Below are 7,599 nucleotides of genomic sequence, written 5' to 3'. Positions count from 1 at the left end.
AAACCAAGTATCAGAGGGATCCAGTTGATAACACACTTTTATGCAAATTAAGCTTTGCCTAAGTGACCCAGAGTTATTTCATGGTGCTTACAAAATTGGAAACAAAACTCGTTTAATACATAAAGCTACTTTCTGGAGAGATAATCAGTATTCTCAAGCTGAGCATGCATTTGTCCTCTTCTAGGTGGACAAGTCATTGGGATGATGGGACCATCCACCATCTGTCTGAGTAAATAATAACTGCCAAAAACCAGGGGCTGAAGCTCTTAGCAGAGTAAGGACACTCTAGGATCAGCAGTCGGCTTGAGCCTCCTCGTAGACAACATACCAATTAAGGGGACTAATTAGACTTCTGTTAGATTCCAGTGGGATCCATTAAAAGAAAAGCTTATAAAATATTTTATCCCAGAACATGTACTTGGATAATCCAGAAAACTGATCTAATTAAGAGATTAAAAGCTCATTGAAGTAGATTCCAGGACAGAATTGTTTCTGTCAAAACAACATGGAGGAGAGAGGACCTTCAAGATGGCGGAGGAGTAAGACATGGAGATCACCTTCCTCCCCACAAATACATCAAAAATACATTTACATGTGGAACAACTCCTACAGAACACCCACTGAACACTAGCAGAAGACCTCAGACTTCCCAAAAGGCAAGAAAATCCCCACATACCTGGCTGTGTGGCTGACAGGGTCTTGGTGCTGTGGCCAGGTGTCACTCCTGAGCCTCTGAGGTGGGAGAGCAGAGTTCAGGACACTGGACCACCAGAGACCTCCCAGCCCCAAGTAATATCAATCGGCAGGAGCTCTCCCAGAGATCTCTATCTCAATGCTAAGACCCAGCTCCACTCAACAACCAGCAACCAGGTCTCCAGTGCTGGACACCCCATGCCAAACAACTAGCAAGACAGGAACACAACCCCACCCATTAGCAGAGAGGCTGCCTAAAATCATAATAAGTTCACAGACACCCCAAAACACACCACCAGATGTGGTCCTGCCCACCAAAAAGACAAGATCCAGCCTCATCCACCAGAACACAGGCACCAGTCCTCTCCACCAGGAAGCCTACACAACCCACGGAACCAACCTTACCCACTGGGGGCAGACACAAAAAACAATGGGAACTACGAACCTGCAGCCTGTGAAAAGGAGACCCCAAACACAGTAAGTTAAGCAAAATAAGAAGACAGAGAAATATGCAGCAGATGAAGGAGCAAGGTAAAAACCCACCAGACCAAACAAATGAAGAGGAAATAGTCAGTCTATCTGAAAAAGAATTCAGAGTAATGGTAGTAAAGATGATCCAAAATCTTGGAAAGAGAATGGAGAAAATACAAGAAATGTTTACCAAGGACCTAGAAGAACTAAAGAGCAAACAAACAATGATGAGCAACACAATAAATGAAATTTAAAATTCTCTAGAAGGAATCAATAACAGAATAACTGAGGCAGAAGACGGATAAGTGACCTGGAAGATAAAATAGTGGAAATAACTACCACAGAGCAGAATAAAGAAAAAAGAATGAAAAGAATTGAGGACAGTCTTAGAGACCTCTGGGACAACATTAAATGCACCAACATTAAAATTATAGGGGTCCCAGAAGAAGAAGAGAAAAAGAAAGAGACTGAGAAAATATTTGAAGAGATTATAGTTGAAAACTTCCCTAATATGGGAAAGGAAATAGTCAATCAAGTCCAGGAAGCACAGAGAGTCCCATACAGGATATATCCAAGGAGAAACATGCCAAGACACATATTAATCAAACTATCAAAAATTAAATACAAAGAAAAAATATTAAAAGCAACAAATAACATACAAGGGAATCCCCATAAGGTTAACAGCTGATCTTTCAGCAGAAACTCTGCAAGCCAGAAGGGTATGGCAGGACATATTTAAAGTGATGAAAGGGAAAACCTACAACCAAGATTACTCTACCCAGCAAGGGTTTCATTCAGATTTGATGGAGAAATTAAAACCTTTACAGACAAGCAAAAGCTAAGAGAATTCAGCACCACCAAACCAGCTTTACAACAAATGCTAAAAGAACTTCTCTAGGCAGGAAACACAAGAGAAGCAAAGCCCTACAAAAACAAACCCAAAACAATTAAGAAAATGGTAATAGGAACATACATATCGATAATTACCTTAAATGTAAATGGATTAAATGCTCCAACCAAAAAACATAGACTGGCTGAACGGATACAAAAACAAGACCCATATATATGCTGTCTACAAGAGACCCACTTCAGACCTAGGGACACATACGAACTGAAAGTGAGGGTATGGAAAAAAGTATTCCGTGCAAATGGAAATCAAAAGAAAGCTGGAGTAGCGATTCTCATATCACACAAAACAGACTTTGAAATAAAGACTATTACAAGAGACAAAGGAGGACACTACATAATGATCAAGGGATCAATCCAAGAAGATATAACAATTGTAAATGCCTATGCACCCAACATAGGAGCACCTCAATACATAAGGCAAACGCTAACAGTCATAAAAGGGGAAATCGACAGTAACACAATCATAGTAGGGGACGTTAACACCCCACTTTCACCAATGGACAGATCATCCAAAATGAAAATAAATAAGGAAACACAAGCTTTAAATGACACATTAAACAAGATGGAGTTAATTGATATTTATAGGACATTCCATCCAAAAACAACAGAATGCACTTTCTTCTCAAGTGCTCATGGAATATTCTCCAGGATGAATCATATCTTGGGTCACAAATCAAGCCTTGGTAAATTTAAGAAAATTGAAATCATATCAAGTATCTTTTCCAACCACAGCGCTATGGGACTAGATATCAATTACAGGAAAAAAAAAACTGTAAAAAATACAAACACATGGAGGCTAAACAATGCACTATTAAATAACCAAGAGATCACTGAAGAAATCAAAGAGGAAATCAAAAAATACCTAGAAACAAATGACAATGAAAACACAATGGCCCAAAACCTATGGGATGCAGCAGAAGCAGTTCTAAGAGGGAAGTTTATAGCAACACAATCCTACCTCAAGAAACAAGAAACATCTCAAATAAACAACCTAACCTTCCACCTAAAGCAATTAGAGAAAGAAGAACAAAAAACCCCAAAGTTAGCAGAGGAAAGAAATCATAAAAATCAGATCAGAAATAAATGAAAAAGAAATGAAGGAAACAATAGCAAAATTCAACAAAACTAAAAGCTGGTTCCTTGAGAAGATAAAATTGATAAACCATTAGCCAGACTCATCAAGAAAAAAAGGGAACAGACTCAAACCAACAGAATTAGAAATGAAAAAGGAGAAGTAACAACTGACTCTGCAGAAATACAAAGTATTATGAGAGATTACTACAAGCAACTCTATGCCAATGAAATGGACAACCTGGAAGAAATGGCTATGTAGAAAAGAAAAGGCTATGACAAGAAGCAAGAATCTATAGGACAGGAAAAGTCCCACTAGTAAAGAAAAATATATAGTGAAGGCTGTGGATCAATGACTTAAATAAGCTAGTACAAAGATTAAAAGACAAAAAAAATACAAAATCAACTATAACTACAATGAACAGTGAATGAATAAACATGAAGATGTAAAATATGACATCAAAAACACAAAACATGGGAGAATGGAGTAAAAAAAAATGTAGATCTTTTAGAATGTGTTTGAACTTAAATGACTATCAGTTTAAAACAAGTAGATATAGTTATAGATCAACATACCTGATGCCCATGATAACCACAAATTGAAAAACCTACAATAGATAAACAAAAGCTAGAGAGAAAAGAACATAAGCATTCCGTTAAAGAAAATCATCAATCCACAAGGGAAGAAACTAAATGAAAAAGAAAAGAAGAGAGAATAATTGCAAAAACAACCAGAATTCAAGTAACAAAATGGCAATAAGTACACATCTATCAATAATCACTATAAATATCAAGGGACTAAATGCTACAATCAAAAGACATAGCATGGCTGACTGGTGGGGGGTAGGGAACAAGACCCATCTATTGATATATGCCACTTACAAGAGACTGACTTCATATCTAAAGACAAAGACTAAAAGTGAGGGCATAGAAAAGGATATTTCATGCAAAGGAAATTGGCAGAAAGCTGGGGTAGCAGTATTCATATCTAGGCAAAGCAGACTTTAAAACAAAGTCTATAACAAAAGACAAAGAAGGGCATTATATAAAGATAAAAATATCAATATAACAGGATATAGCACTTGTTAACATATATTCACCTAGTATAGGAGCACCTAATTATATAAAGCAAATATTAACAAACATAAATGGAGAAATTGACATTAATACAATTATAGCAGGAGACTTTAACACCCCACTTACATCAATGGAAAGATCATCCAGGCAGAAAATCAATAAGGAAACAGTGGCCTTAATTGACATATTAGACCAGTTGGTCTTTATAGATATCTACAGGACATTACATTCAAAAACAGCAGAATACACATTCTTTTCAAGTGCACATGGAATGTTCTCCAGGATGGCTCACATGCTAGGTCACAAAACAAGTCTCAACAAATTTAATAGGATAGAAATTATATCAATTTTATGACCAAAAGGGTGTTAAACTAGAAATCAATTACAGGAAGAGAAATGGGAAGAACACAAACACAAGGAGACTAAACAATATGCTACTAAAAACCAATGGGTCAATGAAGAAATCAAAGAGGAAATCAGAAAATACCTTGAGACAAATGAGGACAAAAATACAACTTTCCAAGATCTATAGGATGCAGCAAAAGCAGTCCTAAGAGGGAAGTTTATAGAGATACAAGCCTACCTTAAGAAACAAGAAGAAATTCAAAACAACCTAACCTACCATCTAAAGGAATTGGTAGGGGGAGTCCAAAATCAGCAGAAGGAGGGAAATAATAAAGATCAGAGAGGAAATAAATAAAATAGAGACCAAAAAAACAACAGAAAAAAATCAATGAAATCGAGACCTAGTTTTTTGAAAAGATAAACAAAACTGATAAGCCTATAGCCAGACTCATTAAGGAAAAAAGAGAGAGGACCCAAAATAAACAAAATAAGAAGTGAAAGAGGAGAATTAAAACCAATAGCACCAAGATACAAAAAATCATAAGAGAACATTATGAACAGTTATATGCCAAGAGAGTGGATGACCTAGAAGAAATGGATAAATTTCTAGAAACATACACTCTTCCAAGACTTTATCAGGAAGAAATAGACAATCTGAATAGACCAATCACTAGAAGTGAAATTGAATTAGTAATCAAAAAACTCCCAGCAGACAAAAGCCCAGGACCAGACAGTTTCACAGGGGAATTCTTCCAATTATATAAAGAAAATTTAATACCTATCCTTCTCAAAGTATTCCAAAAAACTGAAGAGGAGAAAGCACTTCCAAATTTATTCTTCAAGGCCACCATTACCATGATACCAAAACCAGACAAAGACACTACAAAAAAAGAAAATTACAAGCCAATATCTTTGTTGAATATAGATGTAAAAATCTTCAACAAGATATTAGCAAACCAAATTTAACAACATATAAAAAGGATCATACACCATGATCAAGTGGGATTTATTCCAGGGAGGCAAGGATGGTTGAATTTCCACAAATCAATCAATATGATACACCACATTAATAAAACGAGGGATAAAAATCACATGATCTTCTCAATAAATGCAGAAAAAGCATTTGAAAAAATTCAACATCACTTCATGATTTAAAAAACTCTCATCAAAGTGAGTATGGAGGGAACATATCTCAACATAATAAAGGCAATTCATGACAGACCCATAGCTAACATTATGCTCAATGTGAAAAGCTGAAAGAGTTTCCTCTGAAATCAGAAACAAGAAAAATATGTCCACTCTTGCCACTTCTATTTAACATAGTATTTAACATAAGAAGTTCTAGTCACAGCAATCAGACAATAAAAAGAAATAAAAGGCATCCAAATTGGAAAGGAAGAAGTAAAACTGTCACTATTTGCAGATGACATGATACTATATACTACAGGAAACCCTAAAGCCTCCACCAAAAAACTGTTAGAACTAATAAATGAGTTCAGTAAAGTTGCAGAATACAAGATTAATATACAGAAATTTGTTGCTTTTCTACATACTAATAATGAACTATCAGAAAGAGAAAGTAAGAAAACAATCCTGTTTAAACTGCAGCAAAAACAATAAAATACCTAGGAATAAACTTAACCAAGGAGGTGAGAGACCTATACTCTGAAAACTATAAAACACTGAGGAAATAAATTGAAGACGATACGAAGAAATGAAAGATATCCTGTGTTCATGGATTAGAAGAATTAATATTGTAAAAATGGCAATACTGCCCAAAGCAACCTACGTATTTAATGCAATCCTTATCAAAATACCTATGACATTTTTCACAGAACTAGAACAAATAATCCTAAAATTTATATGGAAACACAAAAGACCCCAAATAGCCATAAAAGTCCTGAGAAAGAACAGAGTTGGAGGAATCACACTGCCTGAATTCAGATTATACTACAAATCTACAGTCATCAAAACAGTATGGTACTGGCACAAAAAGAGACACATAGATCAACTGAACAGAATAGAGAGCCCAGAAATAAACCCACACACTTACGGTCAGTTAATCTAGAACAAAGGAAGCATGAATATACAATGAAGAAAAGACAGTCTCTTCAATAAGTGGTTTGGGAAAACTGGACAGCTACATGTAAAAGAATGAAATTGGAACATTTTCTCACACCATATACAAAAAATAAACTCAAATGAATTAAAACCCAAATGTACGACCAGAAACCATAAAACTCCTAGAAGAAAACATAGAACACTCTTTCACATAAATTGTAGCAATATTTTTTTTGGATCTGTCTCCTAAGGTAAAGGAAACAAAAGCAAAAATAAACAAAAGGGACCTAATTAAACTTAAAATCTTTTCCACAGCAAAGGAAACCATCAACAAAACAAAAAGTCTACTGAATGGGAGAAAATATTCACAAATGATATGACTGATAAGGGGTTAATATCCAAAATATATAAGCAGCTCATACAATTCAACGTCAAATAAAAAAAAACAGTTGAAAAATGGGCAGAAGACCTGAATAGACATTTTTCCAAAGAAGATATACAGATGGCCAACAGGTCAACATGAAAAGATGCTCAGCATCACTAATCATCAGGGAAATGCAAATCAAAATCACAATGAGATATCACCTCACACCTGTCAGAATGGCTCTCATTAAAAGACCACAAATAACAAATGTTGGTGAGGATGTGGAGAAAAGGGAACACTCTTACACTGCTGGTGGGGATGTAAATTTGTGCAGCCACTGTGGAAAACAGTATGCAGGTTCCCCAAAAAACAAAAATAGAACTACCATATGATCCAGCAATTCCACTCCTGGATATATATCTGAAGGAAACAAAAACACTTATTCAAAAAGATACATGCACCCCTATTTTCATAGCAGTATTGTTTACAATAGCCAGGATATGGAAGCAACCTAAGTGTCCATCAACAAATGAATGAATCAAGAAGATGTGATATATATATACAATGGAATGTTACTCAGCCATAAAAAGGAATGAAATTTGCAACAG

The sequence above is a fragment of the Balaenoptera ricei genome, chromosome 8, assembly GCF_028023285.1.
Source record: "Balaenoptera ricei isolate mBalRic1 chromosome 8, mBalRic1.hap2, whole genome shotgun sequence".
NCBI lineage: Eukaryota > Metazoa > Chordata > Mammalia > Artiodactyla > Balaenopteridae > Balaenoptera > Balaenoptera ricei.
This window is presented reverse-complemented; position numbering follows the sequence as displayed.